Here is a 22999-nt window from a genome sequence, read left to right on the forward strand (position 1 = left end):
TAATTCAGAGACTCTGTCCATCACCACCCCTTGTTGTTAATAATTTTGTCCACCCTAAGCGTGGAAGGGTATACTCAGATGTGAGTCCCTTGCTCATTGCACCATCAGGATTCAAGCAAGCCGGGCCGAAGACGGCTGAAATGCCAGAAACCGGTCCCCGGAGGCTTGTTTCCTTCCCAGTGTAAGAATTGGCTTTTGTAGTCTGGTCTGCCCTGTTCCCATGATGCACTGGGCCAGGGACAGACTAATTTGTATACAGCCAGGTTCTGAAACTGGGATGGTGCAATGAGCTAAAAAACGGTGTTGGATATAGCCCTGATCTCTTGACTGGGTGAGAGTACTCTGCTTAATTCAGAGACTCTGTCCATCACCACCCCTTGTTGTTAATAATTTTGTCCACCCTAAGCGTGGAAGGGTATACTCAGATGTGAGTCCCTTGCTCATTGCACCATCAGGATTCAAGCAAGCCGGGCCGAAGACGGCTGAAATGCCAGAAACCGGTCCCCGGAAGCTGGTTTCCTTCCCAGTGTAAGAATTGGCTTTTGTAGTCTGGTCTGCCCTGTTCCCATGATGCACTGGGCCAGGGACAGACTAATTTGCATACAGCCAGGTTCTGAAACTGGGATGGTGCAATGAGCTAAAAAACGGTGTTGGATCTAGCCCTGATCTCTTGACTGGGTGAGAGTACTCTGCTTAATTCAGAGACTCTGTCCATCACCACCCCTTGTTGTTAATAATTTTGTCCACCCTAAGCGTGGAAGGGTATACTCAGATGTGAGTCCCTTGCTCATTGCACAATCAGGATTCAAGCAAGCCGGGCCGAAGACGGCTGAAATGCCAGAAACCGGTCCCCGGAAGCTTGTTTCCTTCCCAGTGTAAGAATTGGCTTTTGTAGTCTGGTCTGCCCTGTTCCCATGATGCACTGGGCCAGGGACAGACTAATTTGCATACAGCCAGGTTCTGAAACTGGGATGGTGCAATGAGCTAAAAAACGGTGTTGGATCTAGCCCTGATCTCTTGACTGGGTGAGAGTACTCTGCTTAATTCAGAGACTCTATCCATCACCACCCCTTGTTGTTAATAATTTTGTCCACCGTAAGCGTGGAAGGGTATACTCAGATGTGAGTCCCTTGCTCATTGCACCATCAGGATTCAAGCAAGCCGGGCCGAAGACGGCTGAAATGCCAGAAACCGGTCCCCGGAAGCTTGTTTCCTTCCCAGTGTAAGAATTGGCTTTTGTAGTCTGGTCTGCCCTGTTCCCATGATGCACTGGGCCAGGGACAGACTAATTTGCATACAGCCAGGTTCTGAAACTGGGATGGTGCAATGAGCTAAAAAACGGTGTTGGATCTAGCCCTGATCTCTTGACTGGGTGAGAGTACTCTGCTTAATTCAGAGACTCTGTCCATCACCACCCCTTGTTGTTAATAATTTTGTCCACCCTAAGCGTGGAAGGGTATACTCAGATGTGAGTCCCTTGCTCATTGCACCATCAGGATTCAAGCAAGCCGGGCCGAAGACGGCTGAAATGCCAGAAACCGGTCCCCGGAAGCTTGTTTCCTTCCCAGTGTAAGAATTGGCTTTTGTAGTCTGGTCTGCCCTGTTCCCATGATGCACTGGGCCAGGGACAGACTAATTTGCATACAGCCAGGTTCTGAAACTGGGATGGTGCAATGAGCTAAAAAACGGTGTTGGATCTAGCCCTGATCTCTTGACTGGGTGAGAGTACTCTGCTTAATTCAGAGACTCTGTCCATCACCACCCCTTGTTGTTAATAATTTTGTCCACCCTAAGCGTGGAAGGGTATACTCAGATGTGAGTCCCTTGCTCATTGCACCATCAGGATTCAAACAAGCCGGGCCGAACACGGCTGAAATGCCAGAAACCGGTCCCCGGAAGCTTGTTTCCTTCCCAGTGTAAGAATTGGCTTTTGTAGTCTGGTCTGCCCTGTTCCCATGATGCACTGGGCCAGGGACAGACTAATTTGCATACAGCCAGGTTCTGAAACTGGGATGGTGCAATGAGCTAAAAAACGGTGTTGGATCTAGCCCTGATCTCTTGACTGGGTGAGAGTACTCTGCTTAATTCAGAGACTCTGTCCATCACCACCCCTTGTTGTTAATAATTTTGTCCACCCTAAGCGTGGAAGGGTATACTCAGATGTGAGTCCCTTGCTCATTGCACCATCAGGATTCAAGCAAGCCGGGCCGAAGACAGCTTAAATGCCAGAAACCGGTCCCCGGAAGCTTGTTTCCTTCCCAGTGTAAGAATTGGCTTTTGTAGTCTGGTCTGCCCTGTTCCCATGATGCACTGGGCCAGGGACAGACTAATTTGCATACAGCCAGGTTCTGAAACTGGGATGGTGCAATGAGCTAAAAAACGGTGTTGGATCTAGCCCTGATCTCTTGACTGGGTGAGAGTACTCTGCTTAATTCAGAGACTCTGTCCATCACCACCCCTTGTTGTTAATAATTTTGTCCACCCTAAGCGTGGAAGGGTACACTCAGATGTGAGTCCCTTGCTCATTGCACCATCAGGATTCAAGCAAGCCGGGCCGAAGACGGCTGAAATGCCAGAAACCGGTCCCCGGAAGCTTGTTTCCTTCCCAGTGTAAGAATTGGCTTTTGTAGTCTGGTCTGCCCTGTTCCCATGATGCACTGGGCCAGGGACAGACTAATTTGCATACAGCCAGGTTCTGAAACTGGGATGGTGCAATGAGCTAAAAAACGGTGTTGGATCTAGCCCTGATCTCTTGACTGGGTGAGAGTACTCTGCTTAATTCAGAGACTCTGTCCATCACCACCCCTTGTTGTTAATAATTTTGTCCACCCTAAGCGTGGAAGGGTATACTCAGATGTGAGTCCCTTGCTCATTGCACCATCAGGATTCAAGCAAGCCGGGCCGAAGACGGCTGAAATGCCAGAAACCGGTCCCCGGAAGCTTGTTTCCTTCCCAGTGTAAGAATTGGCTTTTGTAGTCTGGTCTGCCCTGTTCCCATGATGCACTGGGCCAGGGACAGACTAATTTGCATACAGCCAGGTTCTGAAACTGGGATGGTGCAATGAGCTAAAAAACGGTGTTGGATCTAGCCCTGATCTCTTGACTGGGTGAGAGTACTCTGCTTAATTCAGAGACTCTGTCCATCACCACCCCTTGTTGTTAATAATTTTGTCCACCCTAAGCGTGGAAGGGTATACTCAGATGTGAGTCCCTTGCTCATTGCACCATCAGGATTCAAGCAAGCCGGGCCGAAGACGGCTGAAATGCCAGAAACCGGTCCCCGGAAGCTTGTTTCCTTCCCAGTGTAAGAATTGGCTTTTTGTAGTCTGGTCTGCCCTGTTCCCATGATGCACTGGGCCAGGGACAGACTAATTTGCATACAGCCAGGTCTGAACTGGGATGGTGCAATGAGCTAAAAACGGTGTTGGATCTAGCCCTGATCTCTTGACTGGGTGAGAGTACTCTGCTTAATTCAGAGACTCTGTCCATCACCACCCCTTGTTGTTAATAATTTGTCCACCCTAAGCGTGGAAGGGTATACTCAGATGTGAGTCCCTTGCTCATTGCACCATCAGGATTCAAGCAAGCCGGGCCGAAGACGCTGAAATGCCAGAAACCGGTCCCCGGAAAGCTTGTTTCCTTCCCAGTGTAAGAATTGGCTTTTGTAGTCTGGTCTGCCCTGTTCCCATGATGCACTGGGCCAGGGACAGACTAATTTGCATACAGCCAGGTTCTGAAACTGGGATGGTGCAATGAGCTAAAAACGGTGTTGGATGTAGCCCTGATCTCTTGACTGGGTGAGAGTACTCTACTTAATTCAGAGACTCTGTCCATCACCACCCTTGTTGTTAATAATTTTGTCCACCCTAAGCGTGGAAGGGTATACTCAGATGTGAGTCCTTGCTCATTGCACCATCAGGATCAAGCAAGCCGGGCCGAAGACGGCTGAAATGCCAGAAACCGGTCCCCGGAAGCTTGTTTCCTTCCCAGTGTAAGAATTGGCTTTTGTAGTCTGGTCTGCCCTGTTCCCATGATGCACTGGGCCAGGGACAGACTAATTTGCATACAGCCAGGTTCTGAAACTGGGATGGTGCAATGAGCTAAAAAACGGTGTTGGATCTAGCCCTGATCTCTTGACTGGGTGAGAGTACTCTGCTTAATTCAGAGACTCTGTCCATCACCACCCCTTGTTGTTAATAATTTTGTCCACCCTAAGCGTGGAAGGGTATACTCAGATGTGAGTCCCTTGCTCATTGCACCATCAGGATTCAAGCAAGCCGGGCCGAAGACGGCTGAAATGCCAGAAACCGGTCCCCGGAAGCTTGTTTCCTTCCCAGTGTAAGAATTGGCTTTTGTAGTCTGGTCTGCCCTGTTCCCATGATGCACTGGGCCAGGGACAGACTAATTTGCATACAGCCAGGTTCTGAAACTGGGATGGTGCAATGAGCTAAAAAACGGTGTTGGATCTAGCCCTGATCTCTTGACTGGGTGAGAGTACTCTGCTTAATTCAGAGACTCTGTCCATCACCACCCCTTGTTGTTAATAATTTTGTCCACCCTAAGCGTGGACTGGGTATACTCAGATGTGAGTCCCTTGCTCATTGACACCATCAGGATTCAAGCAAGCCGGGCCGAAGACGGCTGAAATGCCAGAAACCGTCCCCCGGAAGCTTGTTTTCCTTCCCAGTGTAAGAATTGGCTTTTGTAGTCTGGTCTGCCCTGTTCCCATGATGCACTGGGCCAGGGACAGACTATTTTGCATACAGCCAGGTTCTGAAACTGGGATTGGTGCAATGAGCTAAAAAACGGTGTTGGATCTAGCCCTGATCTCTTGCCTGGGTGAGAGTACTCTGCTTAATTCAGAGACTCTGTCCATCACCACCCCTTGTTGTTAATAATTTTGTCCACCCTAAGCGTGGAAGGGTATACTCAGATGTGAGTCCCTTGCTCATTGCACCATCAGGATTCAAGCAAGCCGGCCGAAGACGGCTGAAATGCCAGAAACCGGTCCCCGAAGCTTGTTTCTTCCCAGTGTAAGAATTGGCTTTTGTAGTCTGGTCTGCCCTGTTCCCATGATGCACTGGGCCAGGGACAGACTAATTTGCATACAGCCAGGTTCTGAAACTGGGATGGTGCAATGAGCTAAAAAACGGTGTTGGATCTAGCCCTGATCTCTTGACTGGGTGAGAGTACTCTGCTTAATTCAGAGACTCTGTCCATCACCACCCCTTGTTGTTAATAATTTTGTCCACCCTAAGCGTGGAAGGGTATACTCAGATGTGAGTCCCTTGCTCATTGCACCATCAGGATTCAAGCAAGCCGGGCCGAAGACGGCTGAAATGCCAGAAACCGGTCCCCGGAAGCTTGTTTCCTTCCCAGTGTAAGAATTGGCTTTTATAGTCTGGTCTGCCCTGTTCCCATGATGCACTGGGCCAGGGACAGACTAATTTGCATACAGCCAGGTTCTGAAACTGGGATGGTGCAATGAGCTAAAAAAACGGTGTTGGATCTAGCCCTGATCTCTTGACTGGGTGAGAGTACTCTGCTTAATTCAGAGACTCTGTCCATCACCACCCCTTGTTGTTAATAATTTTGTCCACCCTAAGCGTTGAAGGGTATACTCAGATGTTAGTCCCTTGCTCATTGCACCATCAGGATTCAAGCAAGCCGGGCCGAAGACGGCTGAAATGCCAGAAACCGGTCCCCGGAAGCTTGTTTCCTCCAGTGTAAGAATTGGCTTTTGTAGTCTGGTCTGCCCTGTTCCCATGATGCACTGGGCCAGGGACAGACTAATTTGCATACAGCCAGGTTCTGAAACTGGGATGGTGCAATGAGCTAAAAAACGGTGTTGGATCTAGCCCTGATCTCTTGACTGGGTGAGAGTACTCTGCTTAATTCAGAGACTCTGTCCATCACCACCCCTTGTTGTTAATAATTTGTCCACCCTAAGCGTGGAAGGGTATACTCAGATGTGAGTCCCTTGCTCATTGCACCATCAGGATTCAAGCAAGCCGGGCCGAAGACGGCTGAAATGCCAGAAACCGGTCCCCGGAAGCTTGTTTCCTTCCCAGTGTAAGAATTGGCTTTTGTAGTCTGGTCTGCCCTGTTCCCATGATGCACTGGGCCAGGGACAGACTAATTTGCATACAGCCAGGTTCTGAAACTGGGATGGTGCAATGAGCTAAAAAACGGTGTTGGATCTAGCCCTGATCTCTTGACTGGGTGAGAGTACTCTGCTTAATTCAGAGACTCTGTCCATCACCACCCCTTGTTGTTAATAATTTTGTCCACCCTAAGCGTGGAAGGGTATACTCAGATGTGAGTCCCTTGCTCATTGCACCATCAGGATTCAAAGCAAGCCGGGCCGAAGACGGCTGAAATGCCAGAAACCGGTCCCCGGAAGCTTGTTTCCTTCCCAGTGTAAGAATTGGCTTTTGTAGTCTGGTCTGCCCTGTTCCCATGATGCACTGGGCCAGGGACAGACTAATTTGCATACAGCCAGGTTCTGAAACTGGGATGGTGCAATGAGCTAAAAAATGGTGTTGGATCTAGCCCTGATCTCTTGACTGGGTGAGAGTACTCTGCTTAATTCAGAGACTCTGTCCATCACCACCCCTTGTTGTTAATAATTTTGTCCACCCTAAGCGTGGAAGGGTATACTCAGATGTGAGTCCCTTGCTCATTGCACCATCAGGATTCAAGCAAGCCGGGCCGAAGACGGCTGAAATGCCAGAAACCGGTCCCCGGAAGCTTGTTTCCTTCCCAGTGTAAGAATTGGCTTTTGTAGTCTGGTCTGCCCTGTTCCCATGATGCACTGGACAGGGACAGACTAATTTGCATACAGCCAGGTTCTGAAACTGGGATGGTGCAATGAGCTAAAAAACGGTGTTGGATCTAGCCCTGATCTCTTGACTGGGTGAGAGTACTCTGCTTAATTCAGAGACTCTGTCCATCACCACCCCTTGTTGTTAATAATTTTGTCCACCCTAAGCGTGGAAGGGTATACTCAGATGTGAGTCCCTTGCTCATTGCACCATCAGGATTCAAGCAAGCCGGGCCGAAGACGGCTGAAATGCCAGAAACCGGTCCCCGGAAGCTTGTTTCCTTCCCAGTGTAAGAATTGGCTTTTGTAGTCTGGTCTGCCCTGTTCCCATGATGCACTGGGCCAGGGACAGACTAATTTGCATACAGCCAGGTTCTGAAACTGGGATGGTGCAATGAGCTAAAAAACGGTGTTGGATCTAGCCCTGATCTCTTGACTGGGTGAGAGTACTCTGCTTAATTCAGAGACTCTGTCCATCACCACCCCTTGTTGTTAATAATTTTGTCCACCCTAAGCGTGGAAGGGTATACTCAGATGTGAGTCCCTTGCTCATTGCACCATCAGGATTCAAGCAAGCCGGGCCGAAGACGGCTGGAATGCCAGAAACCGGTCCCCGGAAGCTTGTTTCCTTCCCAGTGTAAGAATTGGCTTTTGTAGTCTGGTCTGCCCTGTTCCCATGATGCACTGGGCCAGGGACAGACTAATTTGCATACAGCCAGGTTCTGAAACTGGGATGGTGCAATAAGCTAAAAAACGGATGTTGGATCTAGCCCTGATCTCTTGACTGGGTGAGAGTACTCTGCTTAATTCAGAGACTCTGTCCATCACCACCCCTTGTTGTTAATAATTTTGTCCACCCTAAGCGTGGAAGGGTATACTCAGATGTGAGTCCCTTGCTCATTGCACCATCAGGATTCAAGCAAGCCGGGCCGAAGACGGCTGAAATGCCAGAAACCGGTCCCCGGAAGCTTGTTTCCTTCCCAGTGTAAGAATTGGCTTTTGTAGTCTGGTCTGCCCTGTTCCCATGATGCACTGGGCCAGGGACAGACTAATTTGCATACAGCCAGGTTCTGAAACTGGGATGGTGCAATGAGCTAAAAAACGGTGTTGGATCTAGCCCTGATCTCTTGACTGGGTGAGAGTACTCTGCTTAATTCAGAGACTCTGTCCATCACCACCCCTTGTTGTTAATAATTTTGTCCACCCTAAGCGTGGAAGGGTATACTCAGATGTGAGTCCCTTGCTCATTGCACCATCAGGATTCAAGCAAGCCGGGCCGAAGACGGCTGAAATGCCAGAAAACCGGTCCCCGGAAGCTTGTTTCCTTCCCAGTGTAAGAATTGGCTTTTGTAGTCTGGTCTGCCCTGTTCCCATGATGCACTGGGCCAGGGACAGACTAATTTGTATACAGCCAGGTTCTGAAACTGGGATGGTGCAATGAGCTAAAAAACGGTGTTGGATATAGCCCTGATCTCTTGACTGGGTGAGAGTACTCTGCTTAATTCAGAGACTCTGTCCATCACCACCCCTTGTTGTTAATAATTTTGTCCACCCTAAGCGTGGAAGGGTATACTCAGATGTGAGTCCCTTGCTCATTGCACCATCAGGATTCAAGCAAGCCGGGCCGAAGACGGCTGAAATGCCAGAAACCGGTCCCCGGAAGCTGGTTTCCTTCCCAGTGTAAGAATTGGCTTTTGTAGTCTGGTCTGCCCTGTTCCCATGATGCACTGGGCCAGGGACAGACTAATTTGCATAAAGCCAGGTTCTGAAACTGGGATGGTGCAATGAGCTAAAAAACGGTGTTGGATCTAGCCCTGATCTCTTGACTGGGTGAGAGTACTCTGCTTAATTCAGAGACTCTGTCCATCACCACCCCTTGTTGTTAATAATTTTGTCCACCCTAAGCGTGGAAGGGTATACTCAGATGTGAGTCCCTTGCTCATTGCACAATCAGGATTCAAGCAAGCCGGGCCGAAGACGGCTGAAATGCCAGAAACCGGTCCCCGGAAGCTTGTTTCCTTCCCAGTGTAAGAATTGGCTTTTGTAGTCTGGTCTGCCCTGTTCCCATGATGCACTGGGCCAGGGACAGACTAATTTGCATACAGCCAGGTTCTGAAACTGGGATGGTGCAATGAGCTAAAAAACGGTGTTGGATCTAGCCCTGATCTCTTGACTGGGTGAGAGTACTCTGCTTAATTCAGAGACTCTATCCATCACCACCCCTTGTTGTTAATAATTTTGTCCACCCTAAGCGTGGAAGGGTATACTCAGATGTGAGTCCCTTGCTCATTGCACCATCAGGATTCAAGCAAGCCGGGCCGAAGACGGCTGAAATGCCAGAAACCGGTCCCCGGAAGCTTGTTTCCTTCCCAGTGTAAGAATTGGCTTTTGTAGTCTGGTCTGCCCTGTTCCCATGATGCACTGGGCCAGGGACAGACTAATTTGCATACAGCCAGGTTCTGAAACTGGGATGGTGCAATGAGCTAAAAAACGGTGTTGGATCTAGCCCTGATCTCTTGACTGGGTGAGAGTACTCTGCTTAATTCAGAGACTCTGTCCATCACCACCCCTTGTTGTTAATAATTTTGTCCACCCTAAGCGTGGAAGGGTATACTCAGATGTGAGTCCCTTGCTCATTGCACCATCAGGATTCAAGCAAGCCGGGCCGAAGACGGCTGAAATGCCAGAAACCGGTCCCCGGAAGCTTGTTTCCTTCCCAGTGTAAGAATTGGCTTTTGTAGTCTGGTCTGCCCTGTTCCCATGATGCACTGGGCCAGGGACAGACTAATTTGCATACAGCCAGGTTCTGAAACTGGGATGGTGCAATGAGCTAAAAAACGGTGTTGGATCTAGCCCTGATCTCTTGACTGGGTGAGAGTACTCTGCTTAATTCAGAGACTGTCCATCACCACCCCTTGTTGTTAATAATTTTGTCCACCCTAAGCGTGGAAGGGTATACTCAGATGTGAGTCCCTTGCTCATTGCACCATCAGGATTCAAGCAAGCCGGGCCGAAGACGGCTGAAATGCCAGAAACCGGTCCCCGGAAGCTTGTTTCCTTCCCAGTGTAAGAATTGGCTTTTGTAGTCTGGTCTGCCCTGTTCCCATGATGCACTGGGCCAGGGACAGACTAATTTGCATACAGCCAGGTTCTGAAACTGGGATGGTGCAATGAGCTAAAAAACGGTGTTGGATCTAGCCCTGATCTCTTGACTGGGTGAGAGTACTCTGCTTAATTCAGAGACTCTGTCCATCACCACCCCTTGTTGTTAATAATTTTGTCCACCCTAAGCGTGGAAGGGTATACTCAGATGTGAGTCCCTTGCTCATTGCACCATCAGGATTCAAGCAAGCCGGGCCGAAGACGGCTGAAATGCCAGAAACCGGTCCCCGGAAGCTTGTTTCCTTCCCAGTGTAAGAATTGGCTTTTGTAGTCTGGTCTGCCCTGTTCCCATGATGCACTGGGCCAGGGACAGACTAATTTGCACACAGCCAGGTTCTGAAACTGGGATGGTGCAATGAGCTAAAAAACGGTGTTGGATCTAGCCCTGATCTCTTGACTGGGTGAGAGTACTCTGCTTAATTCAGAGACTCTGTCCATCACCACCCCTTGTTGTTAATAATTTTGTCCACCCTAAGCATGGAAGGGTATACTCAGATGTGAGTCCCTTGCTCATTGCACCATCAGGATTCAAGCAAGCCGGGCCGAAGACGGCTGAAATGCCAGAAACCGGTCCCCGGAAGCTTGTTTCCTTCCCAGTGTAAGAATTGGCTTTTGTAGTCTGGTCTGACCTGTTCCCATGATGCACTGGGCCAGGGACAGACTAATTTGCATACAGCCAGGTTCTGAAACTGGGATGGTGCAATGAGCTAAAAAACGGTGTTGGATCTAGCCCTGATCTCTTGACTGGGTGAGAGTACTCTGCTTAATTCAGAGACTCTGTCCATCACCACCCCTTGTTGTTAATAATTTTGTCCACCCTAAGCGTGGAAGGGTATACTCAGATGTGAGTCCCTTGCTCATTGCACAATCAGGATTCAAGCAAGCCGGGCCGAAGACGGCTGAAATGCCAGAAACCGGTCCCCGGAAGCTTGTTTCCTTCCCAGTGTAAGAATTGGCTTTTGTAGTCTGGTCTGCCCTGTTCCCATGATGCACTGGGCCAGGGACAGACTAATTTGCATACAGCCAGGTTCTGAAACTGGGATGGTGCAATGAGCTAAAAAACGGTGTTGGATCTAGCCCTGATCTCTTGACTGGGTGAGAGTACTCTGCTTAATTCAGAGACTCTATCCATCACCACCCCTTGTTGTTAATAATTTTGTCCACCCTAAGCGTGGAAGGGTATACTCAGATGTGAGTCCCTTGCTCATTGCACCATCAGGATTCAAGCAAGCCGGGCCGAAGACGGCTGAAATGCCAGAAACCGGTCCCCGGAAGCTTGTTTCCTTCCCAGTGTAAGAATTGGCTTTTGTAGTCTGGTCTGCCCTGTTCCCATGATGCACTGGGCCAGGGACAGACTAATTTGCATACAGCCAGGTTCTGAAACTGGGATGGTGCAATGAGCTAAAAAACGGTGTTGGATCTAGCCCTGATCTCTTGACTGGGTGAGAGTACTCTGCTTAATTCAGAGACTCTGTCCATCACCACCCCTTGTTGTTAATAATTTTGTCCACCCTAAGCGTGGAAGGGTATACTCAGATGTGAGTCCCTTGCTCATTGCACCATCAGGATTCAAGCAAGCCGGGCCGAAGACGGCTGAAATGCCAGAAACCGGTCCCCGGAAGCTTGTTTCCTTCCCAGTGTAAGAATTGGCTTTTGTAGTCTGGTCTGCCCTGTTCCCATGATGCACTGGGCCAGGGACAGACTAATTTGCATACAGCCAGGTTCTGAAACTGGGATGGTGCAATGAGCTAAAAAACGGTGTTGGATCTAGCCCTGATCTCTTGATTGGGTGAGAGTACTCTGCTTAATTCAGAGACTGTCCATCACCACCCCTTGTTGTTAATAATTTTGTACACCCTAAGCGTGGAAGGGTATACTCAGATGTGAGTCCCTTGCTCATTGCACCATCAGGATTCAAGCAAGCCGGGCCGAAGACGGCTGAAATGCCAGAAACCGGTCCCCGGAAGCTTGTTTCCTTCCCAGTGTAAGAATTGGCTTTTGTAGTCTGGTCTGCCCTGTTCCCATGATGCACTGGGCCAGGGACAGACTAATTTGCATACAGCCAGGTTCTGAAACTGGGATGGTGCAATGAGCTAAAAAACGGTGTTGGATCTAGCCCTGATCTCTTGACTGGGTGAGAGTACTCTGCTTAATTCAGAGACTCTGTCCATCACCACCCCTTGTTGTTAATAATTTTGTCCACCCTAAGCGTGGAAGGGTATACTCAGATGTGAGTCCCTTGCTCATTGCACCATCAGGATTCAAGCAAGCCGGGCCGAAGACGGCTGAAATGCCAGAAACCGGTCCCCGGAAGCTTGTTTCCTTCCCAGTGTAAGAATTGGCTTTTGTAGTCTGGTCTGCCCTGTTCCCATGATGCACTGGGCCAGGGACAGACTAATTTGCACACAGCCAGGTTCTGAAACTGGGATGGTGCAATGAGCTAAAAAACGGTGTTGGATCTAGCCCTGATCTCTTGACTGGGTGAGAGTACTCTGCTTAATTCAGAGACTCTGTCCATCACCACCCCTTGTTGTTAATAATTTTGTCCACCCTAAGCATGGAAGGGTATACTCAGATGTGAGTCCCTTGCTCATTGCACCATCAGGATTCAAGCAAGCCGGGCCGAAGACGGCTGAAATGCCAGAAACCGGTCCCCGGAAGCTTGTTTCCTTCCCAGTGTAAGAATTGGCTTTTGTAGTCTGGTCTGCCCTGTTCCCATGATGCACTGGGCCAGGGACAGACTAATTTGCATACAGCCAGGTTCTGAAACTGGGATGGTGCAATGAGCTAAAAAACGGTGTTGGATCTAGCCCTGATCTCTTGACTGGGTGAGAGTACTCTGCTTAATTCAGAGACTCTGTCCATCACCACCCCTTGTTTTTAATAATTTTGTCCACCCTAAGCGTGGAAGGGTATACTCAGATGTGAGTCCCTTGCTCATTGCACCATCAGGATTCAAGCAAGCCGGGCCGAAGACGGCTGAAATGCCAGAAACCGGTCCCCGGAAGCTTGTTTCCTTCCCAGTGTAAGAATTGGCTTTTGTAGTCTGGTCTGCCCTGTTCCCATGATGCACTGGGCCAGGGACAGACTAATTTGCATACAGCCAGGTTCTGAAACTGGGATGGTGCAATGAGCTAAAAAACGGTGTTGGATCTAGCCCTGATCTCTTGACTGGGTGAGAGTACTCTGCTTAATTCAGAGACTCTGTCCATCACCACCCCTTGTTGTTAATAATTTTGTCCACCCTAAGCGTGGAAGGGTATACTCAGATGTGAGTCCCTTGCTCATTGCACCATCAGGATTCAAGCAAGCCGGGCCGAAGATGGCTGAAATGCCAGAAACCGGTCCCCGGAAGCTTGTTTCCTTCCCAGTGTAAGAATTGGCTTTTGTAGTCTGGTCTGCCCTGTTCCCATGATGCACTGGGCCAGGGACAGACTAATTTGCATACAGCCAGGTTCTGAAACTGGGATGGTGCAATGAGCTAAAAAACGGTGTTGGATCTAGCCCTGATCTCTTGACTGGGTGAGAGTACTCTGCTTAATTCAGAGACTCTGTCCATCACCACCCCTTGTTGTTAATAATTTTGTCCACCCTAAGCGTGGAAGGGTATACTCAGATGTGAGTCCCTTGCTCATTGCACCATCAGGATTCAAGCAAGCCGGGCCGAAGACGGCTGAAATGCCAGAAACCGGTCCCCGGAAGCTTGTTTCCTTCCCAGTGTAAGAATTGGCTTTTGTAGTCTGGTCTGCCCTGTTCCCATGATGCACTGGGCCAGGGACAGACTAATTTGCATACAGCCAGGTTCTGAAACTGGGATGGTGCAATGAGCTAAAAAACGGTGTTGGATCTAGCCCTGATCTCTTGACTGGGTGAGAGTACTCTGCTTAATTCAGAGACTCTGTCCATCACCACCCCTTGTTGTTAATAATTTTGTCCACCCTAAGCGTGGAAGGGTATACTCAGATGTGAGTCCCTTGCTCATTGCACCATCAGGATTCAAGCAAGCCGGGCCGAAGACGGCTGAAATGCCAGAAACCGGTCCCCGGAAGCTTGTTTCCTTCCCAGTGTAAGAATTGGCTTTTGTAGTCTGGTCTGCCCTGTTCCCATGATGCACTGGGCTAGGGACAGACTAATTTGCATACAGCCAGGTTCTGAAACTGGGATGGTGCAATGAGCTAAAAAACGGTGTTGGATCTAGCCCTGATCTCTTGACTGGGTGAGAGTACTCTGCTTAATTCAGAGACTCTGTCCATCACCACCCCTTGTTGTTAATAATTTTGTCCACCCTAAGCGTGGAAGGGTATACTCAGATGTGAGTCCCTTGCTCATTGCACCATCAGGATTCAAGCAAGCCGGGCCGAAGACGGCTGAAATGCCAGAAACCGGTCCCCGGAAGCTTGTTTCCTTCCCAGTGTAAGAATTGGCTTTTGTAGTCTGGTCTGCCCTGTTCCCATGATGCACTGGGCCAGGGACAGACTAATTTGCATACAGCCAGGTTCTGAAACTGGGATGGTGCAATGAGCTAAAAAACGGTGTTGGATCTAGCCCTGATCTCTTGACTGGGTGAGAGTACTCTGCTTAATTCAGAGACTCTGTCCATCACCACCCCTTGTTGTTAATAATTTTGTCCACCCTAAGCGTTGAAGGGTATACTCAGATGTGAGTCCCTTGCTCATTGCACCATCAGGATTCAAGCAAGCCGGGCCGAAGATGGCTGAAATGCCAGAAACCGGTCCCCGGAAGCTTGTTTCCTTCCCAGTGTAAGAATTGGCTTTTGTAGTCTGGTCTGCCCTGTTCCCATGATGCACTGGGCCAGGGACAGACTAATTTGCATACAGCCAGGTTCTGAAACTGGGATGGTGCAATGAGCTAAAAAACGGTGTTGGATCTAGCCCTGATCTCTTGACTGGGTGAGAGTACTCTGCTTAATTCAGAGACTCTGTCCATCACCACCCCTTGTTGTTAATAATTTTGTCCACCCTAAGCGTGGAAGGGTATACTCAGATGTGAGTCCCTTGCTCATTGCACCATCAGGATTCAAGCAAGCCGGGCCGAAGACGGCTGAAATGCCAGAAACCGGTCCCCGGAAGCTTGTTTCCTTCCCAGTGTAAGAATTGGCTTTTGTAGTCTGGTCTGCCCTGTTCCCATGATGCACTGGGCCAGGGACAGACTAATTTGCATACAGCCAGGTTCTGAAACTGGGATGGTGCAATGAGCTAAAAAACGGTGTTGGATCTAGCCCTGATCTCTTGACTGGGTGAGAGTACTCTGCTTAATTCAGAGACTCTGTCCATCACCACCCCTTGTTGTTAATAATTTTGTCCACCCTAAGCGTGGAAGGGTATACTCAGATGTGAGTCCCTTGCTCATTGCACCATCAGGATTCAAGCAAGCCGGGCCGAAGATGGCTGAAATGCCAGAAACCGGTCCCCGGAAGCTTGTTTCCTTCCCAGTGTAAGAATTGGCTTTTGTAGTCTGGTCTGCCCTGTTCCCATGATGCACTGGGCCAGGGACAGACTAATTTGCATACAGCCAGGTTCTGAAACTGGGATGGTGCAATGAGCTAAAAAACGGTGTTGGATCTAGCCCTGATCTCTTGACTGGGTGAGAGTACTCTGCTTAATTTAGAGACTCTGTCCATCACCACCCCTTGTTGTTAATAATTTTGTCCACCCTAAGCGTGGAAGGGTATACTCAGATGTGAGTCCCTTGCTCATTGCACCATCAGGATTCAAGCAAGCCGGGCCGAAGACGGCTGAAATGCCAGAAACCGGTCCCCGGAAGCTTGTTTCCTTCCCAGTGTAAGAATTGGCTTTTGTAGTCTGGTCTGCCCTGTTCCCATGATGCACTGGGCCAGGGACAGACTAATTTGCATACAGCCAGGTTCTGAAACTGGGATGGTGCAATGAGCTAAAAAACGGTGTTGGATCTAGCCCTGATCTCTTGACTGGGTGAGAGTACTCTGCTTAATTCAGAGACTCTGTCCATCACCACCCCTTGTTGTTAATAATTTTGTCCACCCTAAGCGTGGAAGGGTATACTCAGATGTGAGTCCCTTGCTCATTGCACCATCAGGATTCAAGCAAGCCGGGCCGAAGACGGCTGAAATGCCAGAAACCGGTCCCCGGAAGCTTGTTTCCTTCCCAGTGTAAGAATTGGCTTTTGTAGTCTGGTCTGCCCTGTTCCCATGATGCACTGGGCCAGGGACAGACTAATTTGCATACAGCCAGGTTCTGAAACTGGGATGGTGCAATGAGCTAAAAAACGGTGTTGGATCTAGCCCTGATCTCTTGACTGGGTGAGAGTACTCTGCTTAATTCAGAGACTCTGTCCATCACCACCCCTTGTTGTTAATAATTTTGTCCACCCTAAGCGTGGAAGGGTATACTCAGATGTGAGTCCCTTGCTCATTGCACCATCAGGATTCAAGCAAGCCGGGCCGAAGACGGCTGAAATGCCAGAAACCGGTCCCCGGAAGCTTGTTTCCTTCCCAGTGTAAGAATTGGCTTTTGTAGTCTGGTCTGCCCTGTTCCCATGATGCACTGGGCCAGGGACAGACTAATTTGCATACAGCCAGGTTCTGAAACTGGGATGGTGCAATGAGCTAAAAAACGGTGTTGGATCTAGCCCTGATCTCTTGACTGGGTGAGAGTACTCTGCTTAATTCAGAGACTCTGTCCATCACCACCCCTTGTTGTTAATAACATTGAAATTATAAGCACAGGTTTTCTTAGTGGAGGTCTTCTAACCAATTTGAAGGGAACAAAGGACACATAACATTGCATAAGTAACAGGTAGCACGTAATTACTTTAAGTTTAGGTCGAACTACTAAAACAGTCATAGATAGAGTAGTCGCACATCCAGCATTTTTAGCATCCCCAGCTACACCTCCAATGTGTTGGGACTAATGACATGAGACTTTTGAATCATATCTGAATGTAATTGATGGCGAATCTGTTACATCAAAGAAAAAGAAGACATTGTTACTTTACAATCTCGGACCCAAGGGTAGTAATATCCTTAAGAACCTTCCGTTGGAAATTGTGATGGTACGCATAGGATCTGGGGAAGATGGTCATAATGAAGTGATGGATGAATATGCTTATTGTTATGTCTATGTTACACAAAAGGTTCAACCCAAGGAAAAATGTGGTTTTGGAATGTCATAGGTTTCTACAATGTGCACAAGCACCAGGTGTCCCCATTGATTATTTAGTTGCAGCTTTGCACAAATTGGCAGTGACGGGTAATTATCAAGATTTCAAAGAAGAAATTATAAGGTTAATCGAAAAAACAAATAATCGCCAGGAAAGACTGTTGTCCACGGAAGATGCGAGTTTGAAAGGAGCATTAACTATTGCTAGAAGCATTAAGCATTCTGACACTGTATGAAAGAGATGAGCAAATGTGTTTCAGAGCAGGAAGTCAAAGCCAAAAGGTAAAGAAGCCATCAAGAGGGCCAACAAACCTCCAATGGACAAAAACTTTTCAAGTGTGAATCGGGGTGGCAAGACTGAGGTGTCATGTTTTAGGTGTGGGAGTAAGTTGCAAGTAAGCTCATATAAAAATTGCCCTGCTGCCAGTCAGACATGTTTCAGATGTGGAAAATAGGGTCATTTTTTCAAGAATTTGCAGATCGTTTAGGAAGAGTTTTAGGGCCCCAGGGTGAAATCCATCATGTTTCAGATGTGGAAAATAGGGTCATTTTTTCAAGAATTTGCAGATAGTTTAGGAAGAGTTTTAGGGCCCCAGGGTGAAATCTATCGAAGGAGTCTGAAGTGGATGAAAATCTAATATTAATGTTGTCTGACCCAGTTGAAGGTGATGTTGCTAATCACGTGGAGTATGTGTGTGAGACAAAGAGGGGGAAACCCCCATTGTGTTACTATTAATGGGTCTAAAATGAATATATGGCAGATTCTGGCTCGCCTTTTGTTTTGGCGAATCTGAGTTTGAGAAATTCAATCTGAACCCAAACAACGCTTGGAAAATGCTGAAATGCCTTCTGATCAACTGTAGGTCCGCAGCTAAACACGCATCAGACATAGCTGACCTCATCATTAGCCAGGAAATTGACATGACAATCCTCACAGAAACATGGCTATCGGAATCATCATCTCCGGTCATGGACCTACTAGGGCCCCCTCACTATAGCATTGTGAGACTGGATAGACTAAGTAAGACAGGGGGTGGCATAGCCTGCATCCACCGCTCGGATATAGAAGTAGGCCAAATACAATCAGAACCACTCAAATGCTGCGAATACCTAGGTCTCAATATAAGATCGGGTAACAACCAAAGATGCAACCTGCATGCACTTTATCACCCACCAGGTAACAATATATCTTTCATAGAACAACTAATGGAGATCATCACGGCAAACTCTAACAACGATGCAAATAATATATTCCGAGGGGATTTTAATATACACTGGAACGACAACAATGTCAAACAGGTCAACACTTTTAAAGACTTTTTAGCTGAGCTAAACCTCTCCCAAGCATGCACACAGCCAACTCACTTGAAAGGAGCTATGTTGGATTGGATAATTTAAAAAAAAGAGAACACCTCAGTCCTATCAATAGAGCAGTGCGACTGGTCAGATCACCATGCCATAACCTTCCTGATTCCCACATGGAAAAAGAACAAGCACTCACAACCGAATAAAGTCAAATAGTGGATGCGGGACACTAAAGAACCGAACATTGAACTACTAATAGAAAGCTGTGAGAAGGACCTATATCCACCTAACAACTTAGAGAACGTGAATGATCTAACGGACCACTACACTACGGCTATAACGGACATAGTTAATGCCACAATACCTCTAAAACTGAAAAGTGTTACAGAAAAGGTTAAAAATCAATGCTTTAATGGGACACTGAATGAGGAAAGAGGGAAACTGAGACTGGCGGAAAGAAAATGGAGACAACACCCATCATCTCCCGAACTGAAATCCCTCAGAAAAAACAAAATGATCCTCAACTCCAAAAAGGAATATATAAGATCAGAACTGGATCTCGCCAAAAACAGACCACGGAAACTATTTGAAATATTAAAACAAAAATCCAACAAGCTGGCCAAATTGGCCCAAGAAATCAAAAAAAACAGAACTTAGTTGTGAAGAATTCTCATCATTCTTCACCAACAAAGCCAACACATTGGAAAGTGAGCTCAGGAGTGCAGCGGATAACCTAGACATCCAAAAACCCACAATGAGCAATACAAACTCTACCAACTCTTGAATTAAGAAGGATAGGGCAAAAACAAGGTACATTGGGATACTTTCAAGTTGTTGGACCAGAATAACATTGCCAAAACGCTACTAGATCTCAAACCTAATAACCACTATAACGACCCTCTCCCATCAAAATGCATGAAAGAAATCAGCCATATCGTGATTCCAATATGGACGAAAATTATTAACCCCTCTCTATCACAAGGGATACTTCCAGAATGCCTAAAAACTGACCAAGTCGTCCCCATTATCAAAAAAACGACAGCGGACCCGGCAGGTCCGAATAACTTTTGCCTGGTAACCAACATTCCTCTCCTTGCCAAACTATTAGAGAAATGTGTGCAAAAACAACTTAGCAAACACATAGACAATTTCTCTCTACTGGATGACTGCCAGTCGGGTTTCAGAGCAGGACACAGCACGGAAACAGCGATTCTACATATAGGTGATGATGCTTTACAGGCCCTATACCAAAATAGAACATGTCTTCTCATTCTCCTAGACCTGTCATCTGCATTCGACATGGTAAATCATGTAAAATTACTGAACAGGCTCTATGACAGGATGGGAATATCGGGTAATGCACTGAAATGGTTTGAATCATTCCTCCATAATAGAACGCAAAGATTCTTGGCCAACCGATCTGTCACCTTCATTCCCTAACACGATTGGAGTCCCTCAGGGATCTACACTATCTCCATCACTGTGTAACCTGTATGCCGAACCGCTAACAGAAATTCTAGGAAACTCCAAAATATGCTTTTATATGAGCGCGGATGGCACGCAGATATACATCAAGATTGCGTCTCTGGAAGACATTAGGTTAATTAATGAAGCCTTAAAATCAACATTACAATGGTTAACAATCAATCATCTGAAGCTAAACGCTCAAAAAACAGAATTCCTACTAATCTCATCACTAAAGAACCACACAGAGGTCAAGGAATGGTCTAAAATGATCACGGCGCTTAACTACACCCCTACTTTAGTTGACTCGGCTAAATCAAAAGGAATCACACTCAACGAGAACCTTGATATGAAAACCCACATCGAATCAATGGCTAAAAGTGCTTGTTTTCATTTGAACTACATTAGAAAAGTGAAACCTTTCATTTCTCAGGCGTATCTCAAACTAGCAGTCAAATCATTGGTCATCTCGAGGATTGAATATGGTTGCACTACTTAAGCAGGTCTACCAAAAAGTTCCACAGCACCACTAAAAGCATGCCTCAACACATCTGCAGGAATTATCACTGGTTCGAGGAAGTTCGACCGCATCTCTCCACACCTGAAAGCATTAAACTGGCTACCATACGAAGCCAGATTTCAACTAAAAATTGCATGTATCACCCACAAAGCGCTTCACTACAATACACCAAGATACCGTGCCAAGAAAATTGAAGTATCTGGACGAAATAGACCAGCTAGGAGTGCCAAGGAGCTGGTCCTGAGACCCCCCATCTTCCGGAAGAAGAAAACTTCTGATAGAGCTTTCTCAGGAGCAGCCCCCAGAATCTGGAACTCTCTTCCGCCAAACATTAGAAAAATAACAAACACAGCAACCTTTAAGAGGGAAAGGAAAATATTTCTAATGAGCAAGTTCCTCCCATAAACAAGATGGCTCATCTTTAGCACCTTGTCATAGTTCGGACCAAGACACTTACTCAAGGGAAGTGAAAAGACATTCGCCAGCTGAGCTGGGCAAACTCGACAGCAGTACTACACCAATCAAGACCCAGGGTTGGAGAAGATGGAATATACAGGTTAAGTCAACTAAAATTCCTTTGCACTGAGGTGTACCCCACATCTACCTCATGTCACTGTAGATACTGTATTAATCCGTTACTTATAGGCCTACAAATATTTGGGAGATAGCCTCGACCGGTACTATACTAATCCTGGACCCAGAATTTGTAGAATATAGAATGCTTAGGAAAGGACACTTAAAACTTTTTGCAATCAGGAAGTCGCAATTTCCATCCTTGGAGATAGTTATATCCCTTAATCTAACTCATGCTCTGTATATACTGTGTTTAACTGTGTATTTTCTTTTTTAACTTTATGGATGTATACTTAACTACGTCTTTTAATTGTGCATAGCTGTACTATACTAGATGTGTCTCCACTCTACCTCATGCAATGTAAAGCGCTCTGATACCCAAGGGTCTTGTTCGCGCTATACAAAAATCTTTAAATAAATAAATGAATAAATATTGCTCATCTCCAGGAGTCGCACATTAAAAGTTTTGCTTATGGGGCAAAAGGCTGGAGGTATTAGGCAAATTTGATGCAGTTTAGGTTTTGAGAACAATGTTGCAAGTGGCACTGCGTATGTGGCCAAAGGAGGGTCCAATCTTTTAGGGTGGAATGAGCAAGGGGACCTGGGTATAATTCTCAATCCCAATCATTCAGAGTTAGTATTATCAACACAACGGTTGTTAGAAGTGTACAGTGGTGATGTGTGCAATGTGGTTGAGAATGAGTGGACTAATAACTATTCAGAGGTTTTTACAGAATGACTTGGTTGATTGAAAGGTTTCAAACAACGCATAATTTTGAGTGACAAGGCGAAGCTGAAAGTGCACAAGCTGAGGCATGTTCCCATAAATTTGAGGAGGGAACTTAAGGTGGAGTTAAAGAAACTGTGATTTGGATGCTATTGAACCCATTGAGAGCTCAGAGTGGTTGCCCCCAGTTGTATTGGTGCGCAAATCAGATAATTCACTATCTGAATTCCAATATCTGGGTAGACCGCCAACCACTCCCCAACATCAATAAACTGTTACCCACTTTAAATGAATCATGTGGTTAAAAAAAGATCAGCTTTAGTTAGTCTAAGTCAATGGCGTAAATTGGGAAGATTCTGTGAAAAACATGCTATGGGCTATTAGACCCACCCCACTTATTAGTACTGGTGTAACTCCTTTTTCTCTGTTGAGAGGCAGAGTGGCGGGTTCACGACTGAACAGAGAGAGGATGAATTGAAAAGAGTTGGACATGTATGCACAAAAATGTGTTCAAGAGAAGTATGCTTCCAAGGGGAACAATCGTAGGGAATGCAAAGTTCAAGAGGGTGATTTAGTGAGGATAGTAAATGGAGGATAGTAAATGTCAGGCATGTTCATGAGGGGCAGTCAAGGTTTTCGTCTCCAAAATTGGTGGTGGTACCCAAATCCAAGGCTAAGTTTGTGTGTGAAAGAATGAGGATGGGGTTGCCTCAAGGTTCCGTGGAGTCTGTATGTGCTTCGGAGGGTCGCCCAACTTCAAAGCGGAAAAAGTGTGTTCCACACAAGAAAAATGATTACGTGACGTGATAGATTTTGTTAATGTTTCCACCTTGGTATGAAGCACATTTTTCATTCTCAGTTAAGTGCTCTGTGGGTTTTGTGTTTGGTTTATTGTTAATTTTGTTAATTTTATATGGTTTAATCTTGGCTTACCTGTGCCCATGAGTTTTCTGTGTAGGTTCCATGGTCCATTTCATGCATATTTTGTAATTGTGATTATGCATTCCTCCTGGAAGTTGTATACACATTATCTCTGTTTATTGATTAATTTTGTAATGAAAGGGGATATGTTGGGTCTTTGCGAGATGTTCCGATGCCTTGGTTACCAACATTGGAGTGTGGGCAAAGGTGGGGTTTCGAAGGATCATGGATGTGGTGCCGGTGGCCGATGCTGGCAAGGATATTAAATCTTACCATGATTTGCTCTATTGCGTCCTTTCACATGGCCAGGAAGAAGCACTATTGTTGAAGAACTGTCACTCTGCTGG

Source organism: Lissotriton helveticus, chromosome 2_1, assembly GCF_964261635.1.
Source record: "Lissotriton helveticus chromosome 2_1, aLisHel1.1, whole genome shotgun sequence".
Classification (NCBI taxonomy): domain Eukaryota; kingdom Metazoa; phylum Chordata; class Amphibia; order Caudata; family Salamandridae; genus Lissotriton; species Lissotriton helveticus.